The 18,523-nt window shown below is 43.0% G+C and overlaps 1 protein-coding gene across 4 annotated transcripts in view; it reads left to right on the top strand.

Annotated features, from left to right (window-relative positions):
• The window catches only part of RAD51B (RAD51 paralog B), a 641,492-nt gene that overhangs the window by 500,301 nt on the left and 122,668 nt on the right, over nt 1-18,523 (top strand). The window lies entirely within an intron of this gene.

The following is an 18,523-nucleotide window of genomic DNA, read 5'->3' on the forward strand; positions in this document are numbered from 1 at the left end:
ATTTTACCTGATTGGCATTAGAAACCTCTTTCCCTTCCTTCCTTCTTCCCTTCCCTTCCTTTCCTTCCCTCTTTCCTTCCTTTCTTCCTTCCTTTCCCACTTCCTTCTCTTTCTATGGTATTCTTTTTAAAACTTGTTTCTGACAACCTCTTAATCTTCACTTTTCAAGTTCAATTACATTTCTGTGGTCATAGGTATATCAGTTGCTGAGTCTTCAGTATGCGCAAATGCAGAGCTTGCCCTTCTGAAATTCTTCCGAGGTCAACTCCTCTTATAATCTGAGTCCAGGCAATGAGAATATTTCCAACTCTTTGGGGACTATCTTGGCCTTGAGCAGAAGTGGGATCTGAATCATTACCTAAGAGAGCTTTGTAGATTGTCACAGTTGGCAGCCTCAGGACTTGAGCTAATCCTGGAAATTCCTTAACTTCCCAGAAAGAAGGTTCCACAAGGTCAAGCTGAGGTCCTCAGAGACAGCAGATGGAATAGAGCTTGCAGCTAGTCACTTCTACAGCAGGACGTGGGGATCAATAGAACTATACCCATTTTGGGGAATCATCAAGCTTTTGCTTCTCAGGAGATACCTGTTCCTTACTTCTTTTTCCCTGTATATGGGGGGAGGGTGGGGCGGGGAGAACACATTGCAATCACTGAAAAAAAAGCAAGAAAATGTGTTGACTCAGTTCCCATGGTGAATGCAAGGGAGGCCCGGCCAATAGAAACAACTGAGATATTACAAAAATGTGTTTCTTTCTGGCGGTGGCTCAGTCAGTCCTTTCTACCCAGTCACTATAATCGGCTCATCACCCAAACTCTTTCCAGGGTCATTATTCTGGTCGCGGGGGCTGCTTCTCCTGCAAACAAATGTTGGTTTTACTAAATGTCATCTCTGTCCAACTTTCTTTGGGGCAAATGAAGAGTATCAAAGCATCACTTAGGAAAAAAAGTATAAAAGATCAGAGAGATCAAATACTGCAGGTCTTCTAAAGGCTCAGGCATATCTGCCTCAAACAACACAGATTATAAACCATGAAGCCACCTGTGAAATCCAGTTTTAATTAACTTGAAGGCACATTGGTGTTTTTCATTAAAATGAAATTGTGTTTGAATGGAAGACTACCAAGATGGTACACTGGGGCATTGTTCACATGGGTTTGGGGGTTGTCGAGTGAATCTTGTATTTAGAAAAAGCAAAGCAAACCTCCCTCATTTTGGGGCCTTCTTAGCTTTGGAGGACTTGTCATAGGTCCCCCGGAATGTAGGGAGTGCCCCTAGGTAGGACCCAGGCACAGTTCAAAATGTATGGGATTCTTTTTACACCCCTTCCAGTCTTGGTACTGCACCCTGCCTGTCTCCATCCCTCTTTAGCCCTTGGCCTTGATACCCCAGGACTACCTTTTCCATTTCCCGCCTTGCACCAACTGATTCGATCCCCACTCTCATTTGTGTGAACAATGGACTATGGAGAGCACTATGTGAAGAGACAAGGACCCTATTTCAGGCTTACAAGACGAATGAAGCCCAGACATCACAGGGGGCTGGTGAAAACTAGAACCCCTCTCTTGAAACCCTCACTTTACTAGTTATCTAAGAACTGAAAAGGACCTTCAAGTTCCTCTAATCAAAACCCCTCATTCTCCTAAGGAGGACATTGAGATCAGAGGTGAAGTGACTTGCTCAAACTAGTTAAGACTGTTCAAGAGGGGCTTCTCCATCTCAACTTCTGCCCTTTCTCCTCCAGCCAGTGCCCCAGTTCTGCAAACCTGTTGATTCCAACACAGCCCACAGCTAGAAAGTCTTGCTCTGTCAGCAGAATATCTTTACCAGCTGACATAGGACATGTGCACATTCGGAGTCAGGAGGACGGCTTGAGTTTTCGTTCCAGTTCTGCCTCTGCTTTGTTGGCTTAAACGAGTCACTTCTTCCTTTGTCTATTTCCCCTATTGGTAAAGAGAAGATAATGAACCTTTCCACCTATCAGGCTCACTTGAGTGTTATAAAGAATAATGAGGTGATATTTGTAAAGTGCTTTGAGCCTCTGGGAAAGAGGAGGGGTGAGTTCAGTAGAAAGCATTATTAGCTGCAAGCACTTATCAATTGAGCTGTTTAACAATAGTGGAGAGTAAGAATACTCAGAAATGAATTCCAGGGACTAGCCTTGCTTTGAATTTAGGAGGAGGATTAGTGGGGACCTAATAGGTATTCCACTTCTCCAATTTCTTTAGCGTACCGTCAGACTAGGAAAGGTAATTACATTCTTCTATGTCGGATTCAGCCTGGAGTTTCAATTGGGATGTCAAAGTGTACTTGTCTTCTATTCTCATACTGAGGCTGTGTTATGTTGTGATTGTTAAAGCCCTGGGCATCTTCTATCCCCCGGGGTAATTTCATTTAGAAGCTATACAAAGTAATTTCTATGCAGTGGCTGGACTGCTGTTTATAAGGTTGATTAGTGGAGCTTCTAAATCTAAAAGTGCCTGGGGAGCAATTTGGATGAAGCAGAGAAATAAAAGGCAAGGTCTTCATCATGGGGTTGATCTTTTTTTTACTACTCTGCTCCGTGGGAATTTTCTCAGGAACTCAGTTGAACGTACAGTGCAAAACGCAGGGCTTGATGGCCATTGTGGCGTCCTCTTGCTCGTGAAAATAGAGATCTAGCCCAAGTAAAAGTGAACTGGGCAGGTCACTGTATCTAATTAGAGCCACCTTTTAATTTCCCCTCCGCCACCAAAGGTTTGATGAAAGATGTTTATGGGGACCTGAGACGTGTTGGGAAAATTTCCAAATGATCATTCTGATGAAGGATCTGTTTCTCCACACTCATACTTCACTGTTTGAAGACCCTCAGCCCCGAGTTCAGGTCTCTTTCATTTTCAGGGTCAGGGAAACAGAAGAAAATCAAAACCAGAGAAGCGTTTTGAGGTCGGACAGCTCTCTGTGAGCCGACTGGACAACGGGCCAGGAAGAATGTGTCTCCCTCCTTAGTGGGCAGGAGCAGGGGCTAAATTTTATCATCATATTCTGGAGGGTGTAGGGAGAGGTCAAGAGGTCGTTTGGAACAATAATTTTCCTGATCAAAGTTATATTAAGGAACTTAGAACTTATACCAATTGCATCCGTGTCCCCTGAAGTTTATGGGCCTCTTTGTGATGGTTGCTTCGCAAGCCCTTCTCCCTCCCCCGCCGCCACGCTTCACCCATTCTCCAGGCCTCCATCTGCAGGGGCTGCCTGTCAGGCTTTCTCTTCCCAGGAGGCTAGAAGTGCCTGCACTAGTGTCACTCTGCGGTGACTTGTGAGTTTCCAGTAACATCCTCCAGTGGTGCAACTACAAGCGACAGGTACATAAGCAGTCCCTCCAGATGCCGGTCCCACACACACACACACGTGTATACACGTGAGCACACCCTGGACACTGGAGCCCCCTCTGCCCCTCCTGTCATCCTGCTGTGTCCTGCACAGCCCCACTGTGAACCCTGTACCTCTTTGGGGGCTGACTCAGACCTCTAAACCAACTCCTGGATTCCTTCCTTCCCGGGTCAGCCACCGACTCACTTTTGTGTTTCCTCTCCAAATCCCTTCTCTGCCCTGAGACTCCATGAAATAATACGGGATTTACTTGGCAGGATTCTCTGACCTCCTTCAAAGACCCAAGTTTCTTGTTTATTGTAGTTTGAGTGTCTCAATCCTCCAAAAGCATTTGGAATATTTTCTTCATTTCCCTCTCTCAAGGTATCTATTTTGTCCCAGACATGCCTCCCCCAGTGTGTTTTTGGGGTAGGACGCCGAGTCTTTGGGCCCCAGCTGCTGCCCTTTCCTTCACCTCTGCCAGGGCACAGACCGGCGCTGGGCTGACCTTCCCGGGCAGGCCAGAAGAGAAGGCTGTGGAAGCCCGCACGCCCCCCACTGTCCCTCCCTCTGTGGCCACAGCTGCTTGCCCTCCCCACTCCCCTCCCCTGCTCTTTTTCTCAGTGAGCCTCAGCGCCAGTGCCCCAGTGAGCCGCTGGGAACAGAGGTCTGTCCCCTGCACTGGCCTCGGCTCCCCACACTAGAACATTCAGGCGTCAATGGGAAACAGCAAGATCTGTCAGCATCGCCCCTTTCTTCTGGGCTTTGAGGGCCACATTCTCCACGGCCATCTGTTCCCTTTCACCTCTCTGGACAATGTTGCTTTTTAAAGCCAGCGATTCTTCCTCCTTTATCCCCTCCTCTCCCGCCTCCTCTTCTTCTGTGCTCCCTCCCTTTCCCCCTCATCTCTCTCTTTCCCAACCCTATGAAATTAGCCTCTCTTAAGAGAAAACTTGCCCTTCTTCCACACAAAGCTGTTTTGCAACCACTGTGGGGTTTTTGAGTTTTTATTTTTAAATTTTTCTGAAGGGAGGGTTTGCTACTTTTAAAGTTTGTGATCGTCTTGGGGGTATTCTTTTGGTAAGGATGGGAGGGGGAGGATAGAAAAACTGTTCAGTCGTGCAAAAAGAAAATGCAGAATAATAATGCATTTTAGGTTCCTGCTGGCCAGCACTTGCATCTTAAAAGAAGGAACCCTCCCTTTCCTTCCCTAGATGATCAGTTTAAGGAAATTGTTGCACCCAAAAGGTCTTTCTGCCATGCAGTTTATTATTTTGCTGTTGCTACTATACTGTTGCTGTTGTGCTGTTTTTCATTTAGAGCTGGGGCTGCTAGAAAGTGAGTACGTGATCCCCTTGGTCTTGCACTGAGCTGTATGAGGTTGGAGAAGAGTGATCAGGCGGGGAGGCCATGGTGTCCTCTAAGTGAAGCAATAGATCCTGAGGTTCAAGGAGTGTCCGAGGAGGGGCGTTTGTACCAGTACTGACCCGTGACTAAGTATGTGACCTTAGGCATGTCACTTTCCCGAAGAACAAGGATGATAAAATCTCCTACTAAAAAAAATGCTTACTGTGTGACTTTTCTGTGTGTACTCTCACTCTGTTTCATAAACACAATGAGTCTATGGTAATGTCATGGAAACATTATGGGCCATCCTTGGCTAAGGATGCCATAATAATCCACCACTGGGGTCATACTCAGCTGCTGATGTGAGAAGTCAGGGAGAGCAAGGACTCCCAGCCCTAGCTGCTCGTCAGAGTCATGGGCAAGCCTGGAACACAGGCTCAAGAGCCTGACTATCAGTGTTTGAATCCTCTGCCCACCACTTACTAGCTACACAAATGTGGGTAAATTTTTGTCATCTGCAAAATAAGGGCAATAATAGGATCCAGCTTATGTTATTGGGATGACTCAAAGATTTTATCATGTAAAGCACTGGAAACTGTTTCTGAAAATGTTAACTGTGATTATTGACCCCTTTTCATCCCACAACCATATTACAGATGAGAAAATGGGCTAATTGGCTTCCTGTGGGGCTTTTCTGATTCTATCACATTTACCTTCTGCTTTATTTTTCATTGCAGAGTTAACATTGATAAAAGACATAATGTAATTATCAATGGGATTGCGATGATGATTAACACAGCAATTCTACTTAGAAATGTCATAAAATACAGAAACATCCTAAGATATAAAAAAGATGTATAATCATGTCCTTCTGGCAAAGAAGGTGAACCAGATGTGGAGATTATAGTCATGGAAGGAAAGCCAATCATGATTTTGGCAACTAAAGTTATTTTACATATTTTCAGTTGGAAATCTACAGAACCTGGAGATTTGTTTTTCTTTGGTATCAATTTCTAGAAACCTATCATATGACAAAGTTTCCCAACAATAGGGAGAGAACATTATTAAATTATGCTTTTCTAGACAGGCACAGATGACTCTGGATAAGAAATTGAATATTACAACTTAATGAGGAAAGGAAAATGAGTGGGATATCTGGAAAATGGGGTGAGTTTTCTCCTCCAGAGAGGGAGGTGAATGGTCATTCTTTAAATACTTTCTAAATGGCCGAAAGAAACACTGAAACAAGTGACTAGTCAAGCTGCTGGGTTCAAATCCTTGCTCTGCCACTTGCAGGGTGACCTTGGGCACTTACTCTCTCTGTAGCTCAGCTTCCTTCCTTAGAAAATTGGGATGGTAATGACATCTCCCTCATAGAGATAATGTGTGTATGGTAATTGAGCCTCATGTCTGGAACATACTAATTATTCCAAAATGTTACCTTATAATTCTTTACTGTAACATCTCGTAACAAGCGATGTCTGAGATATGGGACACGTTATACCAAGTTGGTGGTCTTGATCACCTTGTTGAATCTGGTCATTTTCAGCAAACCCATAGTTCTGTCCACTTTCTAGATAAACAGTGGCCTTCAAGGGAAAAGGAAATTGCTTTGCTTAAGAACTCAGATTTCACAGATGTGTGCTGACCGCCTGCTGCCACCAAAACCAGTTCCCCCCAATTAAAATAGCATCAGCACATTTTGTTCATCAGTTCCCTCTCCTGCTATGAGGCTCCTGCCTAAAAATACTTGACTGGACTGCCAGGGATTGGGGCAGTCTTGCGAGGGAATACTTGAGGCAGTTAAAGCAATGTCGTCTCCATTGCCTAAAATTCCCCCACACCTAGGCAATCCACACATGGTGGGGACCTTGCAGCTTGTGATCCAGAGGCCACTGTGGATTCCAGTCAAAAACGGAATTTTCCCCTTCTTCATGGCCCCAATTTGTTGTGAGCCTTATGTTTGGCATGACTGGCATGGAGGAGGGCGTGTGTCTGTGTGCACACCCCAGAAAGGGAGAAGTGCAGCAGTTTCTCCTAGCCTTGACACAGGAAGCCCAACTCCAGATGTCAAGGAAACACGAGCTGAACTAAAGGAACCTGGCAGCCCAGCTGAATTTACCATTGTGGGAAAAGACACCGAAAGTCCCTTTACGTTCTTGTCTAAAACTCAGGGTGCTGAAGACCCAGGGATTGCCTCATCAAACTACTCACCATTCTGTTTCTTACCTCCCACCCCCTTCTCACAGCCTTCAGGGGCAACAAACATGTGTGACGCCATTCCATTCCCTCCCATGCATGAAAATATCCTGATTCCTATCATGATCATGCTACTTCCCAAAGGGGTGCTTGAGATGGGGCGGGAAGAAAGCATAACAATAAATCTTCGCACTCCAGGCAAGGTGATAATTAAAAGCATTCTCCACAGCAATGTGCTCTCTCTAATGCCGAAAGGGAGGCAGCTGGTCAGCAGAAAGTCCTAGCATGCCTGGGCTCGGGCTCCAGCTCTGCCTCAGACTAGGTGGGTTTCAGTAAAATCACTTCTTAGTCTATGAAAGGAGAATGGTGATTCTACTGAAGTTGTGGGATTGAGGGAAGCAGCATATTAACGTACCTGAAGTTGAATTTGTCAGATGCATTAATATACTCTGGAGTTTTCAGAGCACCCCAGGGCTCCTAGCTCCTGCCCCACTTGGTTCTCTCACTCCCTCACTTGCTTGCACTCTGCTCCTGTTCTCACTGAAGAAACAAAGGGAAGCTCAAACTCTGAAAGCTGAGCTGTGTTTGGTGACTGGAAGAAATGCAGGTCAAGGAGCCTGACAGGGGACTTTAAGGAGGGGCCCTGCCTGAGTGGGGACCTGGGCCCCATCACTAGCCCCGTCCTGTTTCATGCCACGGGCCCGTCAGCTGCCCTTCCTCCACTTTCTGAGTTAGGGTTTTGGGTTGCTCCCCTGACAACAACTCCAACCAGATGAGTTATGGCATTTCTAAACAGTTTACATCTCTTCTCCATTCCCCCTTGGGAAGTAGGGTGGGGAATAAAGTCAGCAGATAGGAGTCTTAAAAACTGGGCCAAAGGGCATTCACCAGACCGGTGTCTTCCATTGATGAAAAGGATGTAGGGCTACATGACAAGATATGAGGTGGGGATTTTTTTTTAATGCAAATGCATCTGTAACAGTACATGGAATGTCCATGGGGTCTGAGAAGCCTATATCATTGCAAGCAAAATAGCAAATGCCTGATACGTGATTTTTTCAAACTTTAACATAAATAAGATCATCTGGGAGAGACTTTTGAAAATGCAGACTCTTGAGAATCACCACTCAGAGATTCTGTTTCCTTAGGTTTGGGATGGGGGCAGGGCTTCTACATTTTAAAAAGTGGTTTACCTGGTTTAGGTTATTCTGATGTATAAACGTGCATATGGAACAATGCCCTAAAATTTCTCCAGAGATCCAGTCCTATGTCCTGATTTTATATCAGTGACCCAAGTCAACTCTTAGGGTAGGCCAACCTACATTTTCACAGTTGTATTTTATTTATTTATTTATTTATTTATTTATTTATTTATTTTAAAAAATTAATGTTTATTTATTTTTGAGAGAGAGAGAGAGAGAAATAGAGTGTAAGCAGGGGAGGGGCAGAAAGAGAAGGAGACACAGACTCCAAAGCAGGCTCCAGGCTCTGAGCTGTCAGCATAGAGCCTGACAGGGGGCTCGAACCCACAGACCACAAGATCATGACCTGAGCTGAAGTTGGATGCTTAACTGACTAAGCCACCCAGATGCCCCAAACAGTTGTATTTTTTTAAATTTTTTAATGTTTTATTTATTTTTGAGAGAGAGAAACCAAATATGAGTTGGGGGGGGGGTAGAAAGAGAGAGGGAGACACAGAATCCCAAGTAGGTCCCACACTCTGAGCCACCAGCACAGAGCCCGACGTGTGGCTTGAACTCGTGAACTGCAATCACTTCTCAGCCTTTTGGCTAAGATCAAGTGTGAACTTGTGAACCACAAGATCATAACCTGAGCCGAAGTCAGACCCTTAACTGACTGAACCACCCAGGCGCCCAGTTGTATTTTTTTTTTAGGTGTAAGAGTTCAAACCTACAGAAAAGTTCCAAGGAAAGTACAATAAACTCCCATAGATGCTTCACCTAGACTTCTAACATTTTGCCTGGTTTTTTAAATCTTTCTCATATTATTATTAGCCATTTATTTTTTATGATATGAATTTATTGTTGTTAGCTTTGCAAAACCCTTTGAGAATAACTGTAGATATCATGACCCTTCATCTCCAAATACTACAGCATTTATCTCGGAAGAAGAAGAGCTTCTCTTACATAACCACACTACAATGATCTCACCCAGGAAATTAGCACTGATATAATACTATTATCTAATATACCAGTCATAGTCAAACTTTGTCAGGTGTCCCAATTATGGCCTTTATGGCATTTTTTTTTCTGATCCAAGATCCAGTCCAGGATTAGACGTTAAGTTGAAATGTCTTTTTGTGTTAATGATTTTTTAAGCCACTGATGTTTTCACAGAAATATTTTTCTTCAAGAACCTATTTTCTGATAAACAACCGCATTTCTTTTTCCCTTTGTCCTTATTGATTGCAAAAAGCCAGTGATACAGTGCCAGCCTGAGCAATAGCAGACTTACCTGGGCCCAGTTCTGTATCAGTTAAGGCCTTGGGAAAGGACCCTATCTCCTGGTCCTGGGTTTGCCTTGTGAGCTGATTTCCCAAAGGCAAACCCCATGACTATTAGTGTGTCCCCTTCGCTCTTCAGTCAGGTACGTTGTCACCTGGCTTACTCGTAGTCCAGACTAGTTCCCTGGATTTGTAAAGTGACCATATATTACTTCACCATAGTTTAATCTCCCCAGGAAGAGTGACTGATAAAGGATATGACACTTTTTGCCCTTCCTGGATTTCTCCAAAGGCAGTTGGCTGAATGCATACCTCTGAGGGTAATTCCCTACCCCCTCCCAGCAGCCAGTACTATAAATAATTTGAAATCAGAATAAGTGACTATAGTTCTGTTGCAGCCAGACAAGAAAGTGACCTGAAAAAAATATTGAACAGTGAAAAAATGAATGACCACGTATGATACCAAGACTTACTAGGATCCAGCTCTGGCACCCTCCTGCTGGCTCAGATTCTATGATGAGTAGAAAAGCAAAGGTCCTGTTAAGATGGCTGATTCACATGATTTGAAGAATTCTCTTATCTACAGTAAGCACCTAGAGAACATTGCTATGGAAGAAAACCCATTTCACCTAAGCATCTTCCTGGTGGATGTTCAGTTAAGCCTAAATTCAGAAAGAAAATGCCTCAGATTTTCATGTATGGCTGGGTTTTTGCTTTCTTTGTTTTATTTGCTAGTATTCACTTAAGAATATTATGAATTTTTCTTTAGTGAATGAGTTTATTTTTAATTAAAGAGTTCTTTTCGGGGGTGCCTGCGTGGCTCAGTTGGTTAAGCATCCGACTTCAGCTCAGGTTATGATCTCATGGTTCGTGGGTTCAAGCCCCACGTTGGGCTCTGTGCTGACAGCTTGGAGCCTGGAGCTTGCTTCAGATTCTGTGTCTTTCTCTGTCCCTCCCCTGCACATGCTCTGTCACTCTCTCTGTCTGTCTCTCAAAAAAGAAGTAAATATTTTTAAAAAATTAATAAAAAAAAATAAAGAGTTCTTTTCAAAGGGTCAGGAGACCTAGCTACAGGTCCCCATTCAGGATTCCCCCCGCCCCCAACACATACACTTAAATAGGAGGTAGCAGGAAGAAAGCTATATTGGAGAAAGGGTTCAGGGGCATGGCCTCCTGGGGTATGTTGGAACCTGAGCTGGGTTGGAGGAGATTAATTCTTTCTATGCAGACACCCTCGTTCTGTTCTTCTCGTGCCTGTTATTGTTGTCATAGCTGTCTTTGAGGACTTTCATGATTGCCACAGCAAACATAGCAGAAAAATCCTGTGCAATATCCCTATAGAACTTTTGGTTGGTAAATTAGATGAGTTCTAGACTGACCATTTTCTTGAAGGGTGAGTACCCTCAGCCTGTTCTAGAGATTTCCTACACGCATCCTGGTTGGCCCAGAACAGTCCTGACTTTGTTATCCCCATATAGTTATTAAAATGTCCCCATTTCATTTTCAGAAGTGTCCTGTTTGGATGATAACTTACATAACCATACTAAGACTCTGGGAAACTCCAAGTTTGTTCTCCCCACACAAAGCCAATGGAGTTGTTTGAGTGGTTTGTGCTAGTGCATACCAGTCTTTATCCTGGTGATTAGCTAACTCTGTTTCTTCCTTCTGCAATGGAGGATTAACCCATCCCTAACCCTTGCATTCCAAAGGTTCTGATTGCCCCACCTTTTCTGGTCTTCTTCACATTTCTAACCTTCCTTACTAACGAGTTTTATCAGAAAGTGGATCCTAAGTGTATTGTGCAAGTAAAGACTCTGGACTGCATTCACATCTAGCCAAGAGACATCGGAGATGACATTTTCTGCTTTACTGAAGTGAAGCAGCCTTATTCTATACCACGCCAAATGCCTTCCTCAGTGCACAGATGATATTGAGGCAGTTATTGTGTGGTTTTATGCCTCAGATCCTTTATTTGTAAATCTGAAAGAAGACTAATAGCTTTAAAGTATTTTGAGAATCTCAAAGCTCAGAAGATTATAAATAACAAAAGATATTTTTTTCTCATCTAAAATGGCAGCACAGATACTGCGGTTACTTACTTAATAGATAGCGTGTGTTCCCTGGGCCATTTGCAGCTGATGGGTTTTTTCCAGTGCTCTATTTATAGAGTTAGGTCAGAAATATCACTTCCGTTGGAACTTGACCTACAGACCATTGTCAATTTTAAAGACCTGAGGAAGTAGAGTGCACACTAAATACAGCTGGTTCACAGGTTCAGTTAATGAACCACAAACCCCCAAGGAAATTAATTTTGCTGGAGGATAGATGTCTGAGCTTGTCCCAATCTCTTTTATATGATACCTTTGCACTGTGGCCTCATGGAGCTCGTAGGTCATCTTGAATCCTTATTTCAGAAATAGCCTATCCTAGGCAGTCTTCTTCCCTTTTATACCCCATTCATCCTCTTCAACATTGCTTGCTGAAATTATGGCTTTCTGCATCAAATAAAACAGGAGCTGATGATCCACTAACAGAGGTAACTTAGGCTACTCTGAGAAATTTAGGAAAAAGCAGATCTAAATATTTCCCTACTTCATCTTTCTACTGGGGCTAACCAAGATTCTCAGTCACTTCCCCAGTTCAAATGAATGACCCAACAGAAAAATATATGCTGTAGTTCAGCAACTTCCATGGGCTTGGTTTTAAACAGGAGAAACTGAATTTAATGGATGATAATCCCCTTTTAATCCCTACTCTCTCACTCAGACTCCCATCTTTAAGCTTTGTTATTATGAAGTCGTGTTTGCTGGGACTTGGCCACTGGCCATCACATGTTTACCCATCATAAGGTTTTAGTAGGTAAGATAGACTAGGAAAACTCCTAGTCTGGAGGGAAATCTACTCTTAGAAAAAGGACCACATGTCTGTAAAACTCTCTTCAGGCTTAAATAGGTACTAGGTAGGGTACAGCCATTCAAAGATAGCCCATGGAGTAGAACATTTTCAAACTTTCTGGAAAAAGTGAAGTCCAGAATGAGGAACTAATTTCTTGTCATCAAAATGCCATAGATTCAAAGTTCTTAGTATAGCCAGGACCTTTTGAGATAATTTCCAACAACCCCTTGTTATGGGTGAGAAAACTGAGGCTCAGAGAGATGAAGTGACTGCTCATTACCAAGGCCTACCCTGATGTTCTTTGTTACATCACTCTCCTGCTCCCACCTGGTCTCATTAAAAGCCCACAGCTAATTCAGAAATAGAACTCCAGGGTCCTGCTTGTAGCCAGCAGCTGACCATATGTTGTCATGCATTATACAGAACATGCTTTAGGATGTGAGGACAAAGATAAGAAAGAGACTGTTAATTCTGATGCTAACATGCCATCTCTTTCCTGAACTTCTTTCAGTTCTGAAAAGATTTATAAGTTTGTTTGTTTCTTTCTTTCTTTCTTTCTTCCTTCCTTCTTTCTTCCTCTTCCTTCCTTCTTTCTTTCTTTCTTTCTTTCTTTCTTTCTTTCTTTCTTCCTCTTTCTAGTCTCAACAAGTTGCCTTTTATCTAAAGGGACAGGAGGGACCAATGTTCAGAATATCCAGCCCTCTTATGCCCTGAATTTTTCCTTCCCCCTGTTCTGGAATCAGTGCTTTGTTTATACTTGCAATATTTTTAACATGGAAAAGTCTATTCTTTTAAAGTTGATCCTTTTGCTACAGGACAGACACTTTTATGTTATGTACTGGAGATTCAGTTGACCTCCCAGAAATGCTTAGCACAGGAGTCATAAATTGAAATGTTTTCAGAGAAGGAGCTTCCTCATTGAAGGCCCCCAACAGGCCTCTTCTACATACTGACACCGGTTGGTACCAGAGGCCCATTACCTTTTTGGAAATCAAGGCTACATAGCAACCTGATTATCCTCCTCCAGGCTGATTGCATAAGGACTATGCCCTGTGTGCAGAACAGAGACAGCCCCTGGCCTTGTGAGAAATGTATCTTCATAACCAACTCCCCCTCCAAAGGAGTGGGGAACTGGATCCAAAAGATAGTGTTCATGAAGGATATTCCAGAATCCAAGTCCTGTCGTTTTAACCATTTCATTCCTGAGCTTTCCTAGCTTGCCTCATTATTAGAAAAATTAAAAAATGTATAAGATGATAATTAAGCTTTCTTTCTCCCTAGAATTTCATCATCAGGGTTTGATCATCATTGTTCCTGTCATTTATACATATCAAATATCTTCATCTAAGAGTCACCAAGAACCTTTGGTTGCCTGGAGGCAGGAATTAGTATTCACATTTTGCAGATGGGTAGGCAGTCACAGAGAAAGAAAACATGCTTTGACTTACCTAAAAGGGTCTCAGAGAGTGGATAACAAATGTTCCCACAGTCTGTTTTAGAGAGACCTGACTTCACTGTAAACAGATTTTCTCCATGTAGCTTACTCGAATACTTCTACAAGCTCAATCCTGTGATGCTGAAAAAATCCCCAATAATGAAAATATTTTCAAAACCTAGTTCACTTATTTGAGTTTTCTATTTGTATTGAAACCAACCAAATTCCAGTACAATGAAATCATACTGCCTTGGCAGGTCTAAATGTCAGAGTCATCAAAAAGGAGAGAGGGAAAGAGCGCCCTAATTTTTAGAACTTCCGCTTAAAGTTAGCATAGAAAAGATTCACTTATCTATTTCCTGACCAATTAGGTCATTGGGCAGGAAATCACCTTTTTTGAAAGGCCAGTAAGCAGATGCCTTCTACCTTTAATTTCCCATAAACAGCATTAATGCTTATTTATGCCAGCCCTCTCATAGAAATGTTTGAAAGTCCAAAGACATGAGGCCACTGAATTTTCTAGATGAAAATAAAGTTACAAATTTATAGTAACTGACAGTGTCCCACCTCCCTTTCTCCCACTTCTGTCTCAAATAATCCTACCACCTGTAACCACCCTTCAGTCGTTTTCCCATGTTTGAGGTCCTATTAAGTGAAATAACTTTACAACGCCGACCAGATTTTTAAGCCTCCAACCAGAAAGGGTCAGTTTCAGACTACCTGATTTACATGAATCAGGTGCTGGGCCAGTTGATGGAGGTTAAATAACTTGCCAAGCCAGGGCATGCATGATCTTTCTGGAAACCCCTTGCCCTGGGTTACCACTGAACATCAGAACAGAGGAAGCTGATTGTGGAGTCTGAGTGACACACAGATTCAGATGAGTGATGGAATGCTCACACTACGCCTCCATCAGTGTCTTCCTAGAGATGGGCCTTCAGGCTCTCCAAGCCCTTCCCAAGGCCCACCGGGCTGGCAGAGTTGCAGGCTAATTGACATAATGCCTGGAGAAGGCTGATTAGGGTAGCAGTGAAGATAGTCTGCCTGGTTTGTGCCCCAGCTCTGTCATTAACCAACCACGTGACCTTGGGAGCGTTACTTAATCTCTCACAGCCTTAGTTGGTCAATAGGGGTGATGATATTACCTACCTCATAGGTGGTTGTGGGATCAAGAGAGATGTAACTAAGATATGAAGCTCAAACAAGATGTAAGCTCTCCTTACATATAGGGCTCACCTAGTGCTCCCTTATAGTACTTTAAAAATATTGTCTTTTCTTATTATTAACTTTCAAGGCCTTCTGTGATTGCTCTTGTGGTGGCGTAATGTTTGTAAGCACTCCTGAATCTTTTAGATCTTTTGAAGCCACTCAGTCAGGGTTTCCATTAGGAACTTTTCCGTGGTCATTTGCACTTGTTGCCTTTAGTTGGGACTTGAGCTTACCTGTCCAGAAAGCAGCCAGTGTATGGAAAGTATATCGATACTTTCTTATACTGTTTTCATTAGCTTAGGGGCATGGCATTCTTTATTTTATTTTATTTTTTTAACATTTATTTATTTTTGAGGGACAGAGACAGAGCATGAGCAGGGGAGGAATGGAGAGAGAGAGGGAGGCACAGAATCCAAAGCAGGCTCCAGGCTTGAGCTGTCAGCACAGAGCCCAATGCAGAGCTCGAACTCACGGACCGCGAGATCATGACCTGAGCTGAAGTCGGATGCTTAACTGAGCCACCCAGGCGCCCCCATGGCACTCTTTAAATAGTCACCACTGGCCAAATGTGGCTCTGACCCCTGAAAACATCTTCCAGAACCTGGGAAGTGCCTATCAGTCTATTACTGAAAAAAAAAAATTTTTGAGTGCTTAACTAATTAACAACTCCTAATTTTTCACATGTAGCTTTCTCGTGGCAAACTTGGAACTTCAGCCTTACTTCATCCTATCACTTAGCAGGCACGTACGCAACAAGCTTCTACAGTTTGCTTGAAAAATGCAAAAATGCCATTAAGTTTAGCCTAAGCAAGATAAAATTAAGAATGTAAATCTGCTGCTAAACTGAATATATAGTAACATGGTTCCAAGTTTAGTAGGAATAACTTATTGACTATTGAATCAGTATTCATTATCTTCCATGTGTCAGTGACACAGAATGAGGCATAAGTTAAGTGATTCAGGCATGCTAGCATGAATCAGACATGGATTTGGGCCTCTTAAAGTATGTATTAGGAGTGATAAGAGAAGCACACCACAAGTAATATACCACAGGATAGAAAGAGATGGCATAGCGTGAGAGAGTGAAATAAAGTATTACAGGAGTTTAGAGGAGGAAGACGTTACGTCTGTGATGACCAAGGAAGTGGCACGCAGGAAGTAGTATCAAAGACAACATGTGGACTCAGAGGCATTTCAGGTGTGGAGGGGACATGGGGAAGAAGTGATTGAATTGGAACAAAGTCTCTTTGAAGTGGAATGGAGGGAAGTGGTGTGGAAAGGCAGATCAGGCACAGGCTGGAAGAGCTTCGAATGCCAATCTGGGGAATGTAGAACTCTTTGGAGGCACTTGGGAGCCATTGAAAGTTTTTGAGCATGCTGAGAAGCAGCAGGGAAGTGTGCTTAGATGTGGCTTGGGGAGATTAATCAGGCAGAAGAGAGGATGGGCTTTGAGGAACTGACAGCAGTATGGACATCAGTTAGCTCTAGGAGCCACCCTCAGGTGAGAGCTAATGTGGACCTGATCTAAGGTTGGAGTAGGAGGAATGGAGGATAGGGAATGGATATAGGTGAGATTTTACAGCTAAACCAATAGGACATCACAATTTATTGGAACTGAGAAGCATGGGAGAAGGAGAAATTTAAAAATGGAACTGAGGTTCTGAACCAGATTAACTAGAAGGCCAAAGAAAGAGACAGGGAAGAGTAAGTTATAATGGAAAAAGTGAGCTTGATTTGAAGATGCTGAATTAATAGTGCTGCTATTCATTATGTCAGGCTTGTAGTTCTTGTTAAAAATGGAGGACAGGTGCTGAAGCCGGTCACAGATTGAGACAAAGGCTACAAAATCATCCACATTGGGGTCACATCCTCGTCAACAGTGAGGACATCCATATGGAGCAGACATCGCAAGCTTGGTGGGAATGAGTCATATATGGCTCATAATTATGTTCATTTGTATGTTTAAAAATTTTTTTAATTAAACTAACATTTTAAAATCTGTAGATTATACTTAAAACATGGACTTCTGACTTCTCTTTTAAAAGTCAAAAGATGTGGCTGACTATGAACTCATATTGTCACATGATAATAATAGCTAGAGCGAGACAGGGTCTGCAGCCTTGAGGTCATGGATGGATTGTCTCATTCACCACAGTCTCCTCTACTCCCCATCATCTCCTGATACTTAATATTAAGCACAAAGCAGAGTAATGGTCACCTAGGGCTGAGGGAGAGGAAAGAGGGGCTTGAGGCTTATATAGTTAAGGGGTATGGGCTTTCTTTTTGAGGCAATGAAGTGTTCTAAAGTTGATTGTAGTGATGCTTGAACAACTGCGAATATAGTAAAAACCATTGAACTGTACACTTTGGGTGGATTGCATGATGTGTGAATTATCTCAAAAAAGCTGTTTTACAAAAATGCAAAAAAGAAAGGAACAATCAGTTGCTATTGCCTTTGCAGGGTTGGTTTTCTTATAAGAGAAAGTATTTCTCTGTTAATACGTCTCTGTCAAACTGGGGAAAATGAAAGATGAGAGGATTGTGTATTTCAAGAAGAATGGAAGAGAGAGTGTATCACTTTGTGGTAGTAAAGAATTCCTGTATTTTAAGATGCAAACACCTGGCCTCTTTATTAATGCACATTACCTTCCTAGCCACTGAAGGCACTTAGGTGGTAGGAGAAAAATTTGTCATGGCCCATCCCCTGAGGTCCCCCCACAACTAGGAAGAGAGAGAGAAGAGTAGCAGAGAAGGAAAAGAATACTCCACTTGGTCCAGTAGAAGCAGTATGCCAAAGGAGGGGGAAGCTTTATCAACTGCCAACAAGAGGTCAAGGATAATGGGGACAGAGAAGTCAGGAGGTTACGGGAGACCACCCAGTGAGAATGCTTAGAGAAATGGGGCCAGAGAGAGACACAGACGCAGATGACAAAGTGCCCTGGATGCATTGTTCAGGAGTTAGTATTTCTCCTCAGTACAGCGGGCTGCTGCTGGAGTTTAGGTAAGGGAGTGATGTGGTCACATGAGCACAGTCTAGATCGTGTGTTTTCCAAATAAATTTGTATATGTTTTAAATTATGTGCATAATGAAGCAAGGTCACCCTAAACTTTGTTCTTTCCTATGCTAAATTCTTCATTCTGAAACTCCCAGGCTTGTTGAGGTCCCAGTCATTGATTTCTATCTAAGTCATTCCTGTGCCTGCTTGAACCGGAGAAAATGTATGGTTGGTGTTATCTAACCCAGGGGCTTTCAATTTCAGCACTATTATGTTTGGGGATGGATACCTCTCTGTTATGGGGGCCTGTCCTCTGTCTTACAGGGTGTTTGGCAACATCGCCAGCCTCTGCCCTCTAGATGCCAGTAGCTCTTCCACTTAGATATTGCCAACAAAATCACCTCCAGCCTAGAACCACAGACCCGCCTTCATCTGCCATAATATTTGGGCTCAGGAGTGTTAGGCCATGCAAAGTTGATAAAACCACCCTGAAAGATGACTGATCCAGAAAAGAAGACCAATTCCTACTCCAGACTGAGAGGTGAAAATCAAATGATACAGTAAGCAGGCAATGAATGAGAAGCTCAAGACTTCGTGTGGATTTAGCTAATTCAGTGGACTTCAGCCTCTTTG

This window comes from Panthera onca, chromosome B3 (assembly GCF_046562875.1).
Source record: "Panthera onca isolate mPanOnc1 chromosome B3, mPanOnc1 haplotype 2, whole genome shotgun sequence".
NCBI classification, from domain to species: Eukaryota; Metazoa; Chordata; class Mammalia; order Carnivora; family Felidae; genus Panthera; species Panthera onca.